Genomic DNA, 24,205 nt, shown 5'->3' on the forward strand with positions numbered 1-24,205 from the left:
TTGAACACAAAATGCAGTTTTAAATGATGGTTTTTATTATTTAGTGAGAAAAAAAACTCCAAATCTACATGGCCCTGTGTGAAAAAGTGATTGCCCCCTGTTGTTAAAAAATAACTTAACTGTGGTTTATCACACCTGAGTTCAATTTCTGTAGTCACCCCCAGGCCTGATTACTGCCACGCCTGTTTCAATCAAGAAATCACTTAAATAGGAGCTATCTGACACAGAGAAGTAGACCAAAAGCACCTCAAAAGCTAGACATCATGCCAAGATCCAAAGAAATTCAGGAACAAATGAGAACAAAAGTACTGTAATTGAGATCTATCAGTCTGGTAAAGGTTATAAAGCCATTTCTAAAGCTTTGGGACTCCAGTGAACCACAGTGAGAGCCATTATCCACAAATGGCAAAAACATGGAACAGTGATGAACCTTCTCAGGAGTGGCCCGGCCGACCAATATTACCCCAAGAGCGCAGAGAAAACTCATCCGAGAGGCCACAAAACACCCCAGGACAACATCTAAAGAACTGCAGGCCTCACTTGCCTCAATTAAGGTCAGTGTTCACGACTCCACCATAAGAAAGAGACTGGGCAAAAACGGCCTGCATGGCAGATATCCAAGGCGCAAACCACTTTTAAGCAAAAAGAACATTAAGGCTCGTCTCAATTTTGCTAAAAAACATCTCAATGATTGCCAAGACTTTTGGGAAAATAACTTATGGACCGACGAGACAAAAGTTGAACTTTTTGGAAGGTGCGTGTCCCGTTACATCTGGCGTAGAAGTAACACAGCATTTCAGCAAAAGAACATCATACCAACAGTAAAATAAGGTGGTGGTAGTGTGATGGTCTGGGGTTGTTTTGCTGCTTCAGGACCTTGAAGGCTTGCTGTGATAGATGGAACCATGAATTATACTGTCTACCAAAAAATCCTGAAGGAGAATGTCCGGCCATCTGTTTGTCAACTCAAGCTGAAGCGATCTTGGGTGCTGCAGCAGGACAATGACCCAAAAGACACCAGCAAATCCACCTCTGAATGGCTGAAGAAAAACAAAATGAAGACTTTGGAGTGGCCTAGTCAAAGTCCTGACCTGAATCCTATTGAGATGTTGTGGCATGACCTTAAAAAGGCGGTTCATGCTAGAAAACCCTCAAAAAAAGCTGAATCACAACAATTCTGCAAAGATGAGTGGGCCAAAATTTCTCCAGAGCGCTGTAAAAGACTCGTTGCAAATTATCGCAAACACTTGATTGCAGTTATTGCTGCTAAGGGTGGCCCAACCAGTTATTAGGTTCAGGGGGCAATTTCTTTTTCACACAGGGCCATGTAGGTTTTGAGTTTTTTTTCTCACTAAATAATAAAAACCATCATTTAAAACTGCATTTTGTGTTCAATTATGTTATCTTTGACTAATAGTTAACGGTTTTTGATGAGCAGAAACATTTAAGTGTAACAAACATGCAAAAGAATAAGAAATCAGGAAGGGGGCAAATAGTTTTTCACACCACTGTGTATATATATATATATATATATATATATATATATATATATATATATATATATATAATTACATTAAAAAAATACATAAATAGTTGCCTTAGGGACTGAACTTTTTTTAATAGGTATAACTTTTTAAGAGGGTATAAAACTGTGATTTTTATAACCACTTAACGACCGCCTAACGCCGATAGGCGTCGGCGGGTCGTTAGTGGTATAGCATGGAAACGGCCGTTCGATCGAGCGGCCTTTCCATGCTAGTTCACGGAGACTGTCCCCGTAAACAGTGTGCGAGCCACCGATCGCGGCTCGCACGCATAATGTAAACATCCGGGGAAGAAATCCCCGCTGTTTACATCACACGGCGCTGCTGCGCAGCAGCGCCGTGACGTAGATCGGCGATCCCCGGCCTCTGATTGGCCGGGGATTGCCGTCATCTGATAGGCAGAAGCCTATCCTATCAGGCGCAGGTCGGAATTCCGTCCTGCGCCGCTCAGAAAAAAAGGTAGAGGGAGGGAAAGCCGGGGAGCCCAGAAAACGCTGCGGAGGGGGGCTTTGAGGAGCCCCCCCGCAAATCAGTAGTAGCCGGCGGCGATCAGACCCCCCCTGCAGGACATCCCCCTAGTGGGGAAAAAAGGGGGGAAGTCTGATCGCCCTGCCACATTCCTGATCGTTGCTGCGGGCTGTAGAGCCCACGCAGCACCGATCAGTGCAAAATCCCCTGGTCCTTAAGTGGTTAATTTGCGAGTTTATAATTAGTGATGGACGCAAAACTGAAAAAAGGCACCTTTATTTCCAAATAAAATTTTGGTGCCATACATTGCACTAGGGAAATATTTAAAATGTTGCAATAACCCAGGACAAATGGGCAAAATATGTGAGGGTTTTATCCACAATACATCATTTTATTTTAACACTATAATGGCCAAAAACTGAGACATAATGATTTTTTTCTACATTTTTTTCTTATTATTCCAATTAAAATGTGTTTAGATTAAAATAATTCTTAGCATAATGTACCTCCCAAAGAAAGCCTAATTGGTGGTGAAAAAAATACAAGATATAGATTAAGTTGTGGTGATTAGTTGTGATTAAGTTATTGGCAAAAGAATGGGAGGAGTGTTGACAGGTGAAAATTGCTCTGGTCCTTAAGGGGTAAAAACCCTCAGTGGTCAAGTGGTTAAAGTATGGGCCAAAAAGAAGAGTTAACAATTGCTTCTCCAAATTCCTCTTCCTGGGAACTTTTTTACTTAGTACATTGGTTACCCAGTACTATAGGGACAAAGACAGCAACAAATAGAACCTTTTCTTGGAGACCAAAATCAAGTTTCTAGGGTTTATATTTATATAAATTATAGTGCTACTTTTATAGTTCAGGGACAGAAAGGGAGGAAAACCATTCCCAATGAGAACAAAAAAACAGGAAAAAAATGATCATAACCCATTTTCCATGCTATTCAAAATTAAAAAACAATTTCATCTGGATTTGGTCTTTAAGTAAATACCTGTCTCATAGGAATCCAGTATGAGCTAACTATCTTATTGGTGCTGCACCCAGGGAGGTGGTGCTTCTAGAAGAGAAGGTAAATATGTTCAGCTTACCTGCATGATAACTTGCTGTATACAGCTTAGGAGTCACAGAATGGTCATTTGCATGGTGCTTCTTCTGAGACAAGTACTTCGTATAGTGGCAAATTCTTCTGGATATGGGCAAGTATGGGGACTATGTGCATGTGATATTATGGCTTTATCAGGGTAAAGGTGCTACTTTGACAGAAACAAGTGAGCTTACAGGGATCATTTATCTACAAATGGTGCATGAAAATTATGCTCTATAAGTAATAAAGAAATGTTTAACTTTGTCTTGTTTTGTTCTGTTTTGGGTCTGTTTAACAACCATACTACCTTATTTCATAAATGATCTACATACTAAAAGTTGATTATTGCTGATATTGCTAGAATAGTTGAGCTGGACAGTATGGGATTCCACCACTAATCCATATCAGCCCACATTGTCCATGACATGGGGGAACTCTGCAAGAGCGGAGCTGAAATTTTCACCTTTTTTCTAAACTCCATTTTCCATTTTACCCCTGGCTACCAAGGTACATTGACTAAACTAATGAAAATCCTTCTTGAGATAGATACTCATTGGTGAAAGGACCAATGGGAAGTCCTGGTGCCATATTCAAAGATGCTTTTTGCCAGGGCACCCTTCTCTACTTTTGCCACAATACAAGGAAACCCATTTTTTTTCCTTGCTGTAGAATGTCATTGGTTAGTGCATAGACCAATCGGAATCGTCAATGTCAAATTCAAAGATTCCTTCTTGTATTGCTGGCAGTGGTGCTCAGCAGAGCTCGAATATTCGAGTAGCTCGAATATTCGAGCTCTTTTCCAGCTATTCGAGCTCGGTATTCGAGCTCCGAATAGCTGTAGCTATTCGAATGGGCTATTCGCGTACACTCGAATAGCCCATTCACTATTCGAGCTATTCGAGCAAACGGCGCTATTCGAGCTCGGTACCGAGCTCGAATAGCGTCATAGCCCAGATTGATGTCCTTAGAGCCAATCAGAGGGCTCCCAGGCCCTCTGACGGCAGCCAATCACAGAGGGGGACCCTGGCCAGCCCCTACCCTATAAATAGCGGCCGCCATGTTACGTTTCTCCGTGCTTGCCTGAGACTTGTACAGAGAGAGAGTTGCTCCTTTGTGCTTTGGCTTAGCAAGAGCTCTATTGTGGTCATTTACCTAGCGTTTTTGCTCACATACACCTCCTATACACACCTATATTGTTGTTAGTTAGTTAGACATTGTATTTTAGTTAGTAGCATTTGTGTTACATAGAGACAGGCCAGCTGCTGCAGGCTTACAGCTTTAGGCCTCAGGGCCTTGCCTGTGTGGGCAGCTGTCCTCCTGTCCTCTGTTTATTTCTCTCTATTCTATATATTTCTGCTGTCCTTTACTACTGATTGTATTAGTATTGTAGTTATATACTGTAACTGTACTAGGACACTCACTGTCACTGTTCATAGGCTACTAGCTGCTCCTGCGTGTGTGCACTCACTTTCTGTGTACACACTACACACACTCTATTTCCTTCTGATAACTGATTGATTATTGTAATTAGTTAGTTGTTTGTACTTACTGTTACTACTTACTCTTACTGTACTAGGAGTCTAGGACACTCAGTCACTGTTCATAGGCTACTAGCTCCTGCGTGTGTGCACTCACTGTCTGTGTACACACACTACACACACTCTATTTCCTTCTGATAACTGATTGATTATTGTAATTAGTTAGTTGTACTTACTGTTACTACTTACTGTACTAGGAGTCTAGGACACTCAGTCACTGTTCATAGGCTACTAGCTCCTGCGTGTGTGCACTCACTGTCTGTGTACACACACTACACACACTCTATTTCCTTCTGATAACTGATTCATTATTGTAATTAGTTAGTTGTACTTACTGACTGTTACTACTTACTTACTTACTGTACTAGGGACACTCACTCAGTCACTGTTCATAGGCTAGCTCCTGCGCGTGTTTGCGCGTGCGTGCGTGCGTGCACTCACTGTCTGTAGTGTACACACACTAAATTTACTTGTGATTACTACTGATTATTGTAACTGCTAGTTGTACTTCCTGACTGTTACTACTTACTTACTGTACTAGGGACACTCACTCAGTCACCTCACCCACCAACCCACTCCATTAAAGTACCCCACTTTTCACCCGCCCTTTTAAAAAACTTTTGTCTATACGCCCAAAACATCGAAGATGTCTGGAAGTGGCAGCCAGCGCGGTTTGGGCAAGGGGAAGGGCAGCAAGGGAATCAGGAGGAGAGGGAGCAGCATTGTGGCAGGCCGCGGCCGCGCCACCATGCACAGTTCCGCAGCAGCAGCGTCAGTGGCTAACATTCCTCCCATAGCCACTGGCCGTGGACGCCTTGGGCGCCGCCCAGCAGGAGCATCTGCAACTCACGCTGCAGAGACACAGCAGCAGCAGCGTGTAGCACCTGCTCCGATTTTCCTCCAGCCGGGTTGGAAACATCCCATTGAGGAAAAGCATGCAGACACTGTGGTGCAACTCATGACGGAGGATGAGCAGCCCGCCATCAGCTCTGCATCCGAGGCCTCCACCCTCACCACCACCCCTGTTCGCAGCAGCCGCCCAGCAGGGCCTGGGGAGGAGGCCAGTTCACCGTCAGTTGGCGACCTGTCATTCAGCAGTCTTTTGACCCCAGGCATCATGAGTCAATTGTCTGCTGTTGTTGGCGATTTTGAGGAGGAGATGCTGATGGGCACTTTGGGGGATGAGGGATTGGACAGCAAGACTGTGGCGACAGTCAAGCAGCCCATCCATGCATCAGGAGAGGAGTTTGGGGGGTCCTCATCCCAGCAGGACATGTTTCAGGAGGGGGAGGATGATGATGACCCGGTGACAGACAGAGACTGGGTGCCACCACCTCCAGGGGATGTCGTCCTCAGCAGCTCTGAGGAGGAGGAGGAGGAGGATGCTCTTGTGGGCCTTGCAAGGAGGCGCATCATTGCAAGCATTGGCAGCAGCAGTAGGCAGGTCCCACAGCCTGCTGGTGTCTCAGGCTCAGCAGCAGCAGCATCTGCCAGTACCACCACTAGCCGCACCCAAGCCCCCCAAGCCCCCCCCCAACCACCACAGGGAGACAGGCAGCAGCGCTTCCATGCCGTAGGGGGATGTTTCTGTCACCAATCTGGCGATATTTCACCATGCCCACTGTGTACAGCAAGTACGCCACTTGCAACCACTGTCAGCGGAAGTTGAGCAGAGGTGCAGACCCCTTAAAGTTCAGCACCAGCTCGCTCATCAACCACCTTGCTGCGAAACATTTCCACCAGCATGAGGAGTTCCAGAGACTGAAGGCATCTGGTGCTGGCAGTGGCACCACACCCATCACTGCACAGCCTTCAGCAGCAGCAGCAACAGCAGCCACCCGCCCTCCTGCTCCTCCAGCAGCACCAGCAGGAGTGCGGAAACGCACTGCTCCTCCCCCCTCTGCAACTCCTGCCGCCGACACTGAGGCCTGTTCTGGCAGCCAGTCCTCAGTGGCCTCCTCCGCTGTGTCTGCTGATTCCCGTGCCAGCAAAAGGCCACGCCAGAGCCTTTTGAGCGAGTCCTTCCAGGGGGTGGTTAGGGCTCTGCCTCCCAGCAGCCGTCGCGTGCGGCAGCTGAACGGCTTGCTGGCACGGGCCATGTGCTCCCAACTCCTGCCGTACACGCTCGTGCAGGAGGGGAGCGACATTCGTGCGCTGCTTGCTTGCGCAGCCCCAGACTGGCAGCTCCCCAGCAAACACTTTTTCTCCCGCAAGGCCATTCCTGCACTGCACCGCTTTGTGATGGCCAATGTGGAGCGAGGGCTGGAGCACGTGGTTGGTGAAAGGGTCCACGTCACCATGGACTCCTGGAGCAGCCGCTTCGGGACAGGCCGCTACCTGTCCTTCACTGTCCACTGGGTCAGCTTGGTGGAAGGGGGTGAGGATGGGAGAGCAGCAGCGGGCACAGCAGCAGCAGCAACACAGTGGGTGGTGCCACCCCGCAGGGTCAGGGGAACTGCAGCAGGTTCCTCCGATCCTCTGCCATCCTCCGGCACACCTGGCCAAACCCCCCGCCTCAGCAGCAGCGTGAAGGCCCGCCACTGCCAAGCGCTGCTGCACTTGGTCAGCCTTGGGAAGACCAAGCTGACGGCAACCCATGTGTTGGCCAAACTCCAGGAGCAGGAGAGGATTTGGCTGACCCCCAGAGGCCTCAGAGTCGGAGAGGTGGTGGCCGACAATGGGGCCAATCTGGTTGCCGCAATAGACAGGGGAAACCTGACCCACATCCCCTGTCTTGCCCACGTGCTGAACCTGGTGGTGCAGAAGTTCTTGCGCACCTACCAGGGGATGGGCGAACTGCTGGAAACGGCAAGGAACGTTGTGCGTCACTTCCGGCGCTCGGCTGCAGCCTGTGCGAGCCTGGAAGACGTGCAAAAGGAGCTGGATCTGCCACGCCATCGGCTGATCCTTGACGTTCCGACTCGCTGGAACTCCACCCTGGCGATGTTGGAGCGTCTGGTTGAACAGAAGCACGCTGTCAACCAGTACCTTGCCCTGGCCACTGTTTCCGCCGCTCAGAGAAGGGACAAGACCAGCAACATCCCGTCCATCGTCCCCGATGATGACTGGAGGCACATGCAGCAGGTGTGCTTAGTGCTGGCTCCCTTTCTGCAGGCAACTAACATGGTGAGCAGGGACCATGCTATGGTCTGCGAGTGGGTGCCCCTGGTTTGTCTGCTGAACAGGGCCCTCGATGCTTTGCTGGAACAGGGAGCGGCAGCCTTGGACCAGCAGGAGCGGCAAGCAGCTGCACAGTCCACCTCTGAGGGGGAGGAGGAGGAGGACTTGGTGGAGGTCCCTGACCTTGCTGGTGATGAGGGGGAGCAGCACAGTGCAGCTGAGTTGGTGCGGGGGTGGAGAGAGGATGAGCCTGACGAGGCAGAGGAGGAGGATGAGGACAGCAGCACTGCCGTCGATGTGCCAGCAGACGTGGCCCGCCTCTTCCCAATGGCAGCGCACATGCTGACGTGCCTGCGCAGAGACCCCAGGGTGATCCAGATGAAGCAGAGGGAGGACATCTGGATCAGCATGATGTTGGACCCACGCCTCAAGGGGAAGTTGAGCCAGTTCCTGCCGCCTGCAGGAGGAGACCCAGCGCAACAAATAAGGAGCTTGCAGCAGGCCCTTGTTGAGCGCTTGGAGGAAGCCTTCCCCCAGCCTTCCACCCCCACTGTCCAGCAGCCAGCACAGAGGCAGCAGCAGGTGCCTGCATCCAGCAGCAAGCGCCCCACAGACCTGCTTTCTCTCAGCCATGAGCTCTACAGGACTGTAGAGGCTCCGGCAGCAGTGACTAGAGAGGAGGTGCATGCAGCAGCATCCTCCACTGGTCACAGCCAGCGCCTGACCCGCATGGTGGCTGACTACATGGGGTCCTACAGCGGGCTTGACAGCGATGCCCCTGTTGATCCCATGGAGTATTGGGTCAAGCGCCTGGAGATCTGGAGCGAGCTGGCGCAGTACGCCCTGGAAGTGCTGTCCTGCCCCCCTTCCAGCGTGCTGTCCGAGCGCTGCTTCAGTGCAGCTGGTGGTGTGGTCACCGAGAAACGCTCACGTCTGTCTCACAAGTCTGTGGACAGACTGACGTTTCTCAAGATGAACCAGGCGTGGGTGGAAGGCGAGTTCCTGGCCCCTGTTGTCGGCGAGAGGGGGACATGAACTGGCTAAGAACCATCGTTAATGTGCCTTACCACCCTTTACCACCTCCTGGCTCCTGCTCACTAAGCCAGCCTGGTTCACTTTGACTATTACGTCGCCTGCAGCCACACATTTTACACCTACAGTGGGCTGCTGTGTACTGCCCTTCTGCTGTCTGTCTGTGTTTCCCACTGCCAGGGTACACAGATTTACCTTCTGCTGCCACTCTGCCACCAGCTATTACGTCAAACAATAGCTATATATCTGTGTAATTTGTTTTACAAACAAAACCAAAAAACCATTAAAAAAAAAAAAGGTTTAATTTTTCTGAGGTGCCCGGGTTGAAAACTGTGTTGTCCCAGTTGTGTATTGGACACGATGTGGGCTGCATGACCGCTGTCTGGGACCTCCTGTTGTGTTCATTTACGGCCTGGTATCACCGCTAGGTACCAGGGCTATTATGTCACGCTGGCTACCTGCTGCCACACTCACACTACTCCTCCATTCCTCCTGCTGATGCTGCTGTCTGTCTGTGTTTCCCACTGCCAGGGTACACAGAATTAGCTTCTGCTGCCACTCTGCCACCAGCTATTACGTCAAACAATAGCTGCTCACATTACTCCTCCATTCCTCCTGCTGCTGCTGCTGTCTGTCTGTGTTTCCCACTGCCAGGGTACACAGATTTACCTTCTGCTGCCACTCTGCCACCAGCTATTACGTCAAAAAATAGCTATATCTGTGTAATTGGTTGTAAAAACAAAACAAAAAAAACCAAAATAAAAAAGGTTTAATTTTTCTGAGGTGCCCGGGTTGAAAACTGTGTTGTCCCAGTTGTGTATTGGACACAATGTGGGCTGCACGACCGCTGTCTGGGACCTCCTGTTGTGTTCATTTACGGCCTGGTATCACCGCTAGGTACCAGGGCTATTATGTCACGCTGCCTACCTGCTGCCACACTCACACTACTCCTCCATTCCTCCTGCTGATGCTGCTGTCTGTCTGTGTTTCCCACTGCCAGGGTACACAGAATTAGCTTCTGCTGCCACTCTGCCACCAGCTATTACGTCAAACAATAGCTGCTCACATTACTCCTCCATTCCTCCTGCTGCTGCTGCTGTCTGTCTGTGTTTCCCACTGCCAGGGTACACAGAATTACCTTCTGCTGCCAGTCTGCCACCAGCTATTACGTCAAACAATAGCTGCACACATAATTACTCCTCCATTCCTCCTGCTGCTGCTGCTGCTGTCTGTCTGTCTGTGTTTCCCACTGCCAGGGTACACAGATTTACCTTCTGCTGCTACTCTGCCACCAGCTATTACGTCAAAAAATAGCTATATCTGTGTAATTTGTTGTAAAAACAAAACCAAAAAAACCAAAAAAAAAAAAGGTTTAATTTTTCTGAGGTGCCCGGGTTGAAAACTGTGTTGTCCCAGTTGTGTATTGGACACAATGTGGGCTGCACGACCGCTGTCTGGGACCTCCTGCCTGCTGTGTTTATTTACAGCCCTGGTATCACCGCTAGGTACCAGGGCTATTATGTCACGCTGCCTGCCTCATTGACTGCCTGCTGCCACACACTCATCCTCCTCCACCTGCTGCTGAATTTACCTCCTGCTGTCTGTGTGTTTCCACTGCCAGGGAGCACATACAATGGCGCTTCCAACATGCGTGCGCCACCAGCTATTTGTTACGCTCAAAAATAGCTGCATTTCTTTAAAAAAAAAATTTTGAAAAGAGAAATAAGTGAAGAAGAAGACGATATTGAAGAAGAAGAAGAAGAAGAAGAAGAAGAAGAAGAAGAAGAAGAAGAAGAAGAAGAAGAAGAAGAAGAAGAAGAAGAAGATGAAGAAGAAGAAGAAGATGAAGATGATGAAGAAGAAGAAGATGAAGAAGATGAAGAAGAAGAAGATGAAGAAGATGAAGAAGAAGAAGATGAAGAAGATGAAGAAGATGAAGATGAAGAAGATGAAGACGAAGAAGATGATGAAGAAGAAGAAGAAGATGAAGAAGAAGATGAAGAAGAAGAAGAAGAAGATGAAGATGAAGAAGAAGATGAAGAAGATGAAGAAGATGAAGAAGAAGATGAAGAAGATGAAGAAGATGAAGAAGAAGAAGAAGATGAAGAAGAAGAAGAAGATGAAGAAGATGAAGAAGATGAAGATGAAGAAGATGAAGAAGATGAAGAAGAAGAAGATGAAGAAGATGAAGAAGATGAAGAAGAAGATGAAGAAGATGAAGAAGAAGATGAAGAAGATGAAGAAGATGAAGAAAAAGAAGATGAAGAAGAAGAAGATGATGATGAAGAAGATGAAGAAGAAGAAGAAGACAATATAAAAGAAGAAGAAGATATAGAAGAAGATATAGAAGAAGAAGATATAGAAGAAGAAGATATAGAAGAAGATAGAAGATAAAGAAGAAGAAGAAGAAGTATATACAGTACTGAACAAATTTCTGGACACAACTTCTCTTTTCAAATTTTTTTTTTTAAAGGAACATCCCCACATAATCACTTGCTGTTGTTACTTGGAAAAAAAGAGGTTTCTTGCATCATTCACCCTCAAAACAAGTGTTGGAAGCTATTTAAGGCCATTTCGAATAGTCAGCTCGAATAATGAGCTCGAATACCGACTCGAATAGTAAGCTCGAATTCCGAGGTCGAATCGAATAGTAAAAATTATTCGACTCGAATATTCGACTGACCTCGAATAATTTACTATTCGAATTAGACCTAACTCGAATTTTGAAAAGGGGTATTTGAGCACCACTGATTGCTGGAATAGCAGAGCACAAATACATAATAAAGCATCTTTAAATTTGCCACCTGGGATCTTTGTTAGTTATTTGATCTAGCCATTGGGAATTCTTCTTAAAAAGGATTCTGATTAGTCCAGTCATTTGACCAGTGGTGAGCTCTGGCAGGAGAGTTAAAGATAAGTTTGTTGGGACTTCACTCTCAGTATTGCAGTGGTGTCTAGCAGTGGTGGTGTGTGGTGATAAAATACAAAAAAATGCAGTTACCGTATTTTTCGGACCATAAGACGCACTTTTTCTCTCCCAAAAGAGGGGGGAAAAAGTCACTGCGTCTTATGGTCCAGATGTAAGTTTGTAACACCCCCCCAGCCTCCGGGAGTGCAATGCCGGTGGAGTGTCCATGGGTACTTCTTGCCTGTGAAGACCCCAGTGAGGAGAGGAAGCAGAGGAGCAGCATTTGCAGGAGTGATCTTACCGGCAGAGGAGGATGCCAAGCTCCTGCGATCGTGCCTTGGATGAACCCTGAGCAAAGACCCCAGTGAGGAGGGCAGCAGATGTGCAATGTGGGTTACTAGGAAGCGAGAAGGTAGAAGATTCAATGCCAAAATGCGATCGTACCTCACCACTAACGAGCGGCTTCATCCTGGCATGCCCCCTGCCTGTATTGGCTGCTGGCCCTACAGTACCTAGTGATTGGTCAAGACGGGACTTCAAGGTCCGCCCCCCGCAGTGTATGAGCCTATAGCTATAGCCCCGACACCTCCGCGGGTGGGATCAAGAAGTCCCGTTTCGGCCAATCACCATGTACTGCAGGGCCAGCAGCCAATACAGGCAAGGGGCATGCCAGGAAGAAGTCGCTCGTTAGCGGCGAGGTACAATCCCGTTGTTGCCATTGAGCCTTCTACTCTCTTGCTTCCCGGTAAGCTCTCTTCCGCCCACATTGCACCTCTGCTGCCCTCCTCACTGGGGTCTTTGCTCAGGGTTCATCCAAGGCACGATCGCGGTGCAGGAGTTTGGCCTCCTCCTCCGCCGGTAAGATCACATCTGCAAATGCTGCTCCTCTGCTTCCTCTCCTCATTGGGGTCTTTGCTCGGGGTTCCTCCGAGGCACGATCTCAGTGCAGGAGTTTGGCCTCCTCCTCCGCCGGTAAGATCACATCTGCAAATGCTGCTCCTCTGCTTCCTCTCCTCATTGGGGTCTTTGCTCGGGGTTCCTCTGGTCGCCCTGCACAGAAGTCTATTTGAGGTCTGATTGGTGCTAATTGTGCTATTGCGCTAATCTCCTCTTTTATCATTACCATTGCTGCCATAATGGTTAATTATATAAAGTTATATACAGTATGTATTAGTATAATTTATTGGTTCATCATTGTGTGCCTTTCTGCATACGTTTTATCTTCTTTGATAGAGTACAGAGACAGCTTGGGGGCAGGAGGTCCACAAGACGCCTCTGCACCATGGGCGCACCAGATTTAGTATATTTTTTTTCCTGATTCTTGTCCTCTTAACTTAGGTGTGTCTTATGGTCCGGAGCGTCTTATGGTCCGAAAAATACGTTAAGTACTTAGGTAATGTATATTGTTGCAGGCAGATCAAGAAAAGCACTAGAAAATCCCTCTGTATCCCCTAAATCCATTTTTGTAAAGCTCAAGTTAATTAGTTTAATGTGCCAGGTGATCCAGATTTTGCAAAGGCTTTAAAAATATTGCAACAGTAAGTGAATAAACCAGTAACTTGTCAGTGATGCAGGATAATAGGAGATTGTATGCAGTAAGTCTTTTATCTCCTGGAATCGAATAGAGCCCAAAGTCTTAACCTTGCTAAAGTCATTACCCTCAAATGCAAAATAAGAACATCTTGCAATAGGTTAATTATATAACAAACAAGAAATGTTATGTCCCAATGTTTGCATTTGCTAAAACATAACTAGTAGGAATCAAAGACAAAGTCTAGGTTTTCAGTAGAAGGCCTCACTTATACTCAAGGACTCATCCTCAAAATTAAGGCGTGCCCGACAATCTATATGATTTTCTTACAACATAATAGATAAACAACAATGATTTAACAACTAACTCAGGCCTTACATATAAATTATAGTGGGTGGACTCCCACCTTCCAATTCATTTAATAATGGAACCCAATAACCCCGAAAAAGCAGTGCCAATATGAAAGGAATGAGCAGAAATGTTAAAGCTACTCAAGATAATACAATTAAACACCAGCCGAACACTTTCAAGACTGAAAGCATGGATAGTAGTGATTCAATTTTGTTCAACAAAGATACAAGGCCAGTTTTCCTAACCTACTAAAAAGAATGCACCGTGCTAACTAGACATTGTTTTTGCCACAAAAGCTGATATATGTAACAAACAATAAGGCAGCTGCGGCGAACAGCGCCGTCACCGCAGCTGCCTCCGTGCCCCAGCCTGCCTCACCATCCGTGCCTCGGGCATCTAGCAAGCCGAGGACGGGTTTGTCTCTTGCCCACAAGGTCACATTGACGCGTGCGCGCGCGCACCGTCACGACCTTTATTCCTCTAAGATGCAGCTCAGCTGACCAGAGGGTCGGCTGACGTCACGCCATGCGCCTGCCACTCCTGATTGGCCGGGCGCAGGGGGGCGTGCCTCAGGGTCTCCTTGGGCTCTTAAGCTTGGAGGATTCATTATTTCTTTGTCTGCTGTTGCGATCACTACGTGTTAGCGCTCAGACCTTAGTTAGAGCCGGTGTGCTTTGATCCGGGAGGAAACCGGGGATTTAACACAGCTCTAGGATTTGTGCATTATATCGTATTATCTGTTTATGACTCTGGCTCGTTTCTGACTATTCTCTCTGCTCTAGTGATTCTGTACCTTTGCCCATTTGATCTTGTTACCGACTCTGCCTGAATATCGTTCCTCTTTCTGCTCTAGTGATTCTTTACTTTAGCCCATCTGATATTGTTGCCAAACTCTGCCTGTTGTTAACCGTTACTTCTCTGCCTCCCGATTTTGTACTGTATCTTCCTGTCTGTTACCGACCCGATTAGTCTGACCTTTCTACTCACCAGTGAGCCCTTGTCGCTGGTGAGGTACTCACTGCACTGACAGTCCCCACCAGCTCCTCTGGTGAGGTATAGTCAAATCTGTCAGTACTACTGTTTGCACCAATCACTACACTCATTATAATAAAGTGTGACTAAGGTCTCGATATTGCTATATTTGTATTATTGGTGATACTGCAGATCACCAAATAATCAGAACCTTATTTTTGCTGACACCAATCGTTACAATATAAAGTCAACCAGGCCCAGTTACAGTATAAGATCTAAGAAAAAATGAAACTACTCCATTGGGAACTTACAATATCATGAACTCTTAACCTTGAGTAAATGCTATGAACCACAATGCCAGTTCTGAAACTCATAATGAAAAAGTCACTTAAAAATAGACCAGTCATCACTCATAAAAAGACACACCTCAAAATCTAAAAAACAAAACCTTCTGCCAGTTCTTCATTTTAGCCATGTCAGTACATAAAAATAAAAACAGGCCTAATATAGACCTAACAGGTTTCTATTTTTCAAGTACATGACCAAAACAGGACTACTGTACCATGGCAAAAGCAAAGGCTCCCAACTGGGTTTAGTTTTAAACTGGCATTACCTTATACAAACTATAGAATATAGATTTCAGGATATTGGTGATTAATTTACTTTTACATTAATGTGCATGATGCTGACCTCATTTGTCTAAAAATAGAACAGGTACTTAACTATGCACTAAAAAGGTGAAAGGTCTTTTAAAGATCTTATTTCACTGATCAAGTTTTCTGTTATTTGTTACTTTGTGTGCATTGTCCTACCTCTGCAGGATGCTCATTTTTAATTGATTTTCATGAATTATGCAGTTGCACACTGTATTTTTTGATGATGTCTGGGGTTGCCATTAATTTTGAAGTCCACTAACTATGTGTAGTCATTGAATGTAGGTTGAAGGGGGTCTCATTAAATAAGCCGGAAAGAACGTTAGAGGCAGATATGAAATGGCAATACAAAATTACTTTAGCTTTTCATTTCTTTGCAGTAACAAAACAATATATTGCAAATTAGCTTTTGCATTGTACCCTGGCAAATGTGTTTAAATCTGGAATATGTACACTGATATATGTATACATTAATGAGAAATATGGACAGAGTGCTAGAGAAAGAGAAGGGGAGACAGACAGACTTAGAGTTAGGATAGGAGTTCGCAGTGTGTGTTAGTGTCTATGTTTTCTATTTGTTTCAGTTAGCTTCTTTTAAGTTTTACATTAGTAAAATGTCTAAGTATTTATTTATTTAACCCTGTCTCTGTTTTCATTATGAAAAAGTTATTTGCTGCTACTTAGTGCTGATGTTAAAAAAAAAAAAAAGTATAAGGCGTTATGCAGTGCAAGGAATAGGACTCGAAGATGGTTGTCCACATCAGTAGCACTGTTTGTTCTTATATGGCTGGATATAGCATCAGGATTAATTCTTCCTAACTTACAACCAGCTTCCATTTTGTAGACTGGCATGATACAGCTAGGACTTTCTAAGTCTGTTTATTAATTTAGCACTGGGAGTATGGTAGTTTTAAATGCCGTATATATATATTAATGTCCTTGTCTACAACCGTATGTTCCTACTTTCATCTGAAGAACATTGCAAAAATTAAACATCTGATTCCCCCAGAAGATCTTCCAACCCTAGTTCATGCCTTCCTCACATCACGGCTTGACTACTGCAATGCCCTTCGGCCTCCCAAACAAGGACATGTACCGCCTGCAATTAGTGCAATATGCTGCTGCCAGATTGCTAACAAACTAGCCTCGCCACTGTTATATTACACCGATCCTTCGCTCACTGCACTGGCTACCAGTAAAATGGAGAATACTCTTCAAGATTGGACTGTTGACATTCAAATCCCTGCGCAATTTCAGCCCTGAATACACAAAGGATTTGCTGAAGCTGCACCACACCTCTCACAACCTCAGATAAGCAGATTCCATAAACTTGGTCACTCCCAGAGTGCACCTCAAAACATTTGGAGCCAGAGCTTTCTGTCATGCTACCCCTACCCTTTGGAACTCCCTACCACAGCCAGTAAAGGCAGCCCCTACCCTGGAGTTATTCAAATCCAGACTGAAAAGCCACCTGTTTAGCTTGGCATTTCCAGACTTATAGAGTTGTATTAGGTAGCTAGAGGTGCCCCCAACTGACGGGAGATCTGGTCAGTGGAATGTAGAGAGCAGGGTAAGTAAACTCTCATTTACGCTCTGCTCAGAACTCTGTATAGAGAAGAAGGGAGGGAGGCAATAGGGGAGGGAAGTGAGCCGCCTTTCCATAATGTAGGCGTGTGAGTACAGTGCCTTATGGTAAATTCCGGCCTTGCGTGTAGGCAATCTGTAAGAATTTTTCTTCAGACAGCATATCCTCAGTAAAGCAGGGATGGTCGTAGTCAGCCAACTTCGCTACGCTGGAACTACGCGTAGTTTTACGCAATTACGCTTCACCAACCTACGGCTTCAAAATCAAATATTTGCTTAGTATGCATTTCGTAGACTACGCGTTAAAATACGCAATTACGCGTAGTGCATAGCGTAGTACATGCGGACGCTTATGCCATTATGCATAAAAATGTACGCATGAATTCCTCTGCAAATGCTTGTACTAGTATCTCTTCTATGCATACATTCCCCTTTCCAATACGTAATTTTGTATGCATACAATCGTACGCGGAAAAATAGACGCGAATAACGCATTCGTAGTTTACTTCGCAATACACATGAGAACTACGCGTAAGGGCGTAAACTACGCGTAACGGTACTTCGCTACGCGTAAAGTCGTAAGCGTAGTTTTGAGACTTCGCCAACGAACTACGATGCGTAGATGCGAACTACGATGCGTAAATTCGCACTGGTGTAGTCTCTGCTCATCCCTACAGTAAAGTGAAGCTTGAAAAATTCCTGAAAGTAAAGTTGAAAAAAAGCCTCACTGAGCATTTGCTCGTGTGTGTGTGTGTGCGTGCGTGCGTGCGTGTGTGCGCGTGTGTGCGTGTGCGTGTGTGTGTGTAGGCACAGTTTTTAAGAAAGATGCAGTGTTCTACAATGTATTGCACAGCTGCAACTTTAGTTAATAAATGATCTGCCCACCAGGCAATGCAATACTTAGTAAACAATAGGAAAACAAACACCACATACTCTGTGTGCTGATGAAGGCTGGGATCAAGGTAAGGATGTTTTGGACCTTTAAGGCCCATACACACATGGGATTTTTCCGAACGACGGGTCGTTTGAACGTCCCGTCGTTCAGTCGTCCGCGTGCCAAATCGGGCGTGTGGACAGACTGTGTGTATGGGCCTTTAGACTACTGTGATGTAATTCTTCACCAGTTTATTGTTAATTGCAGATTTTTTTCATAGTTCTATCATAACATCGTATAAAGTAGGTACAAAATATGGGGGCACTGTACAAAGAAGGTGTGCAACACAAACAGAAAATCACTAGTAAGACAGTATATACTTCCATTATACCACAACCTATCAACCAAAATGCAATGAGTAACAAGGTACGCTATGTATAAAGATGCCAATGTAAGTATAATTAAAGGTGCATTTAGTGAATACAAATATATTGCTCTTATCACTGATGTATAATTGCAGACTTTTGAATTATAGCTTGCTGTAATCTGATATTAGCATATTCCTGTAATTGAGAAGGCCACACTGTTTGTTTTCCGCCATTACAAACATGTAATGTGAGTCATAGGTTAGTTATATGTGCATAAGAAATGACAACATTATAGATTACATTGGTATTACCATAATTAATGCAAAATGCTGTCTAATTATATTTCAAGAGCTAGAGAAAAGAATAATTAATCAGGTACTTATGGTCATATATTCTTGATCAGGCAGTGCATGATTTTTCTATTTTTCATATATTTCAAATGTTGCCTTGTTTATTTTAAATGGATGGTTATCATTTCCAAAGATTGACATTAGATTTTTATTTTCAATCCAGTATGAAATAGAAGTTTAAAAACTTTTTTAAGTGAATTAAATACAGAAAAATGAAGCCCTGACTGGGTTTAAGACACCATTACCAAAAAAAAGCCTAAAACGTGGATCTGCTGAACACTTATTATCTTTCCTAGTTTGTTAACACTGAAATTGGATGTTTTAATACTACAAATATATTTATCTTTATGGTTAACTGTATAGACCTCCCTTTCCCCAGTAGGTACTTCCAAGTTGTTAGAAATATAACCAAACTCAGCATATAAACTTTGCAACTAAAGAGGTATTGAACATAGATAACATAGGCAACTTGTATATCAAAGTGGTGCCTGAACTTATTAACCACTTCGCATCCAGACCTTGTTTTCCCCTAATGGACCAGAGCAGTTTTGAAACTTTAGCTGTGTCTATTTTTAATTAGCAATAACTTCATCTGTACTCATGCCACTTAAATGATCTATATATCGTTTTTTTTCAAGACAAGCTAAGCTTTCATTGGGGGGTATTTGGTCCCAAGTAAAATGTTCTTGGGACCAAATACCCTTGGTTAATCAGATGTCCCCCCGGTAAATCTGTACCCCCCTTTACATATCCTCCCCCTCCCCCCAGAATTGATAGCCAGATGTCCCTCCCCCATCAGGCAGCCCCCTTCTTGCACAAATCATTAAAAAAATCCACCAGCAAGCATCCTCTCTCACCTTACCTCGTTCCTGCGACTATACTGAAGCCCGAGCCTCCGATCTCTGCTTTGCACTCAGCCGCGTAATGATGTCATCAAGCCGGGACCCGGGTAGTCAGCAATACGCGGCTGAATGCAGGGCGGGTAACAGAGGCTCGGGCTTCAGAATAGTCGCAGGAATGAGGTAAGGTGAGAGAGGCTGCTTGCTGGTGGATTTTTTTAATGATTTGTGCACGGAGGGGGGCAGATGAAGGATCGCTGCAGTTGACTACTGCAGCGATCATTCATGGGAGGGGGGTGGACAAATTGGCTACAAGGGAACATGTTCCCTTTTCACCAATTAGTAATGCAGCTGACAGTGCCGGGGGTGCGCTCTGAATTAAATTTAAAAATAGCTCTGAAGCACACCCGATCGTGCACAGCAGGGCTGCAAGCTGAATCAGTATATCTACGTCATGGTGGGTTGGAGGGTGCCACAGATGACGTAGATATACTGTAGGAGTGGAAAAAGTGGTTAAAATATGGAGCTACCAACTTAAATCTCTAATAAACAATGCCAGTTGCTGGACTTATGTTCTGATGCTTTGCTTCTAATACTACAAGTCACTGTCCCAGAATGAGCATGCAGATGAGATGTTTTGACTGTGGTCTGACTCCATGACAGCCAGGCAAATGATATTGTTTATAAGTGAATGAAGATGGCAGGCTCTATTCCTCTCTTCAGGTTAAGACTAGTATTTCAGCCAGGTGTTGAACATGTTGTTTCACACTAAACTAAGCATTCAATACCAGCTGTCAATAATTGTCAGTTCCTTCAGATCTCTCTCATTTAATGAAGTGAAGATAGATTTATGAATCAAGACATTTTCTATTAGTTTACCTGTACTTTTTATGTGAAATTACAATGCCCTTTCCAAGATACAGGGAGTTGAAAAAAATAATTGCCAATATTACACTGTATAAAACTCTTTCCATTTACCTTCAAAACTGGTATGGTAAGAAAACTAAAGTGTTTATTCAAATGAAGATAAGTGTGGAAAACTTCTGTACTCTCCGCCTCTCCAAACCTCAACAATCTCAACAATGACACATTTGGTAGGAGTGCAGGCAAACTAAATTAAAATCTTTTGCTTCACTTTATTATGTGTGGAAAAAGTTACAGGATCAGTTTTAGATTTTATCTACCAACGTTTTCATAAAATGTATACAGCATGATGATAAATTCCAGTGTCTTCAGTATACAGAAACTATTTAAACATAATTGCGTGTGAGCTCTATTTAAAATTGTTACAATGGGCTACATCGTTAATCCATTATCAAAGTGAAACACAACCTTTCAGTGATTGTTTTCTCTGTTGGCTGGCAAAAACCTTTTTTTTCCTCTTGATCTTTCATAGTTTATATTTCTGGAAGCTAAAGAAGGTTTTTCACATTGCCTTTTTCAAGTTATTTGTAAAAGCCTAAGGAAATTGGCAAGCATGCCCTGATCCATGCCAGCTGACATGCCCTGGACCACGTCAGAAAGAAAGAAAGCCTTGTGATGTGTGTAACCTTGTTTTTTTTGTTTTTGTTTCTTTTTCTGATAAAACAGGATTACATTCAAACTCAGATGCAAATCTTAGCCCACTCCTATTAATATATGAATAGCAGATAAATATTATGAAATCCACATGTTTGTATAAACACACACTAGAGAAGGCCCGAACGGTTCACCGGCGAACGGTTCCAGGCGAACTTCTGGGGGTTCGCGATCGCTGAGAACTGCAAACTTTACCAGAAGTTCAATTCACCCCCATAGTGCACCATTAGGGTCAACTTTGACCCTCTACATCACAATCAGGCTACAATTCCTCCTGGAGCCACTCCACCCCTTATAAAAGGCAGGCATTGCTGGCCATTTTATTCACTTGTGTGCCTGCAGTAAATAGAGAAGGGACAGCTGCTGCAGACTCTCTCGTAGGTAAAGATTAGTTTGGCTCTTGTAGGCTTCTTAGCTTGCTCTTTGTGGATTCTTATTGCTAAAATAGCACCCCACAACTGCTCTTTTGAGAGCTAATCTTGTTCTTGTAATCTATTTTTTTTTCTGTGTGTCCCTCTGACACTTGTGTTGCATAGACAGCCTTGATAATTCATACTGTGTGTGCCACTGCCAGGCCCAGCACATTCAGTGACTACCTGTGTGTGTGACAGGTGCACATTACCCATTACTGCATATAGCTACCTGTTGTTCACTGTGCACCCACCCACCTATGTGAGCACATGCAGTGACAGTGCCTGTCCACTACCTCTCTGTGTGTGACAGGTGCACATTGTAATACCCATTACTGCATATATCTACCTACCTGTTGTTCACAGTGCACACACCTACCTACATGAGCTGAGCACACGCAGTGTCACTGTGCCTGTCCATTACCTGTCTGTGTGTGACAGGCGCACATTGTAATACCCATTACTGCATATACCTACCTGTTGTTCACAGTGCACGCACCTACCTAGGTGAGTTGAGCGCATGCAGTGTCACTGTGCCTGTCCACTACCTGTCTGTGTGTGACAGGTGCATATTGTAATACCCATTGCTGCATATACCTACCTGTTGTTCACAGTGCATCCACTTACCTACGTGCCTGCCTAATTTTTCTGGCTACACTGCAACAACAAAACAAAAGGCATGTACATGTGCCAATTCCCCTTTGTGATAATTGCCTTGCCGCGGTGAAGGGGCTTGCGTTTCATAATGAAGCAATGACCACCGCCTATATGAGTGTCTCGGGGTGGGGGGGGCACACCCAAGATAATAAGGTCGTTGCTTCATTGTGGACAGACCAAATTTGATCAGCTGGACAGTCACTGTTCTGTCATTCAGCTACCTCAGCTTGGCGACCATATGGGCTGTAAAGTCGCCATCACCTGCACTCTCGTCATGGTGTGTACCAGTCCAGCACGGCCGCCACTACACAAACAGCTGTTTGCAGTCACTGCATACCTTTCACTGCATCTTTGACTGCACATTGTATTATACCTGGCAGTCAGTGCATATCTTTCACTTGAATGGATGGCAGACTTGCCCTTCATAACAGATTCTCATTACAGGTAGTAGAGTCTATCAGTGTCATCTACAGCAGGGCCTTGAAAGTCCTCCTATTGGTCACTACCTCGGGACGTGCATGCCATGCCTGCTGACTTCCTTGGATGTGTGGTACCCGTTCCTGCTCCTTTGCCCCCAGCGTGCCTTCTGCCTTCCTTGAATGTGTGGTGGTGGTAGCCGTTTCTTAGGCTCCCACTCTGGACCGACATCGAACCAGGATTCCCCGGCCATTACCAGTGGTCACTCACAATGGCAGACTTGCCCTCCATAAAAGATTCCCGTTGCAGGTACTGAACAGCAATCAGAACAAGTATTTAAAAAAATAGATGTAAGCTTTAACAATGGTAGAGAAAGAACCATTGAAAGTTGATAAGGCAGTCAGACATTACCTGACATCACTGAGTGAGGAAGAGCAATCTCGCCATGATGCGCACCAGTCCAGCACGGCCGTCACTACGCAAACAGCTGTTTGCGGTGAATTACACAGTGAGTTTGGTGTGTCAGTGTGAAGCAGTACTCTAATTACACTCCCTGATTGATGTATTCACATGCAAGATGTTTTAAAGCACTTTAGGCCTGCAATTTAGCATTTAATGTGATCTCTGCCCTTAAAACGCTGCTTTGCGTCAAATCCAGATTTTTCCCCGGGACTTTTGGCATGTATCCCACTCCGCCATGATCCCCTCCAGGTGTTAGACCCCCTTGAAACATCTTTCCACCACTTTTGTGGCCAGCATAAGTGTTTCTATTTTGCAAAGTTTGCCTCCCCATTGAAGGGCTGGTGCACACCGAGCGGGTTTTTTGGCATTTTTGCAGCTGCAATGGGGTGGTTCACACCAGAGCGGGAGGTGAGGAATTTTTGGGATTGCGGAGGCGTTTCTGCCTCCAATGTACAGTATAGGAAAAACGCAAACCGCTCTGAAAAATGGAAGTTCAGAGCGGTTTTGCAGGCGTTTTTGTTACAGAAGCTGTTCAGTAACAGCTTTACTGTAACAATATATGAAATCTACTACACCAAAAACGCTTCCCAAGACCACAAAATGCTAGCTGAAATGCTACAGAAAAATAAGAAAAAGCGTTTCAAAATCTGCTAGCATTTTGCGGATCTGCTAGCGGGTTTTGGTGTGCACCGGGCCAAAGTCTATTGCAGTTCGTGGAAATTCGCGCGAACCAAACTTTTGGCAGAAGCTCGCGAACCCGGTTCGCGAACTGAAAATCGGAGGTTCAGGCCATCTCTAACACACACTTTGGGTCTTATTTACATTAAAGTATCCAGGCTGGAAGATCACAGAAGAACCTGAAAACCTGATTCAGATGTGTGAAAATAATAGTGTTCAAGTTTCTAAATTAGAGATTGCTAGACAAACAAAATCAAAAAGACAAAGGGCCCAATCCATTTCACAATTTCTCTTAAGTTTTATTCTGCAGATAATTTTTTTAATCTTTTGTTTAAAATAACTTTTGCACTCTGCAATTGAAATAGTACAAAAAAGTGCCTGAAAAAATACTGTAAAATGATTGTATTTTTTTGCTTGCTGATAGTTTAAAAGGAATTTTGTTTATAATGTGAAAATATCACTGAGGAGAAAACTTAGGAGAAAAAGTGAATTGGATAGAACTCAGAATCACAGAAACACAGGGCAAGGTAGCCTTTAAAAGGACCACTGGGTCTCTAAATCATACAGATGTTCTGAGATGCTGTTACATAGAGTATTGCAGTAGGTTGGGTACCTGCTGATACATATGGGTTACACAAAAATAAAGTCAAGTCAGTTGTATCCTAACAGAAGTACAGATCATACAACTAAAGTCTGGAATATATAAATTGTTTAATTAGGCCATGAAAAGAAATGGGAAAGGAGAACTATCTCAGATTAAGTCCACCATGCAGATTTTGCATTGGAG

This window comes from Hyperolius riggenbachi, chromosome 2 (genome assembly GCF_040937935.1).
Source record: "Hyperolius riggenbachi isolate aHypRig1 chromosome 2, aHypRig1.pri, whole genome shotgun sequence".
Taxonomy (NCBI): Eukaryota; Metazoa; Chordata; class Amphibia; order Anura; family Hyperoliidae; genus Hyperolius; species Hyperolius riggenbachi.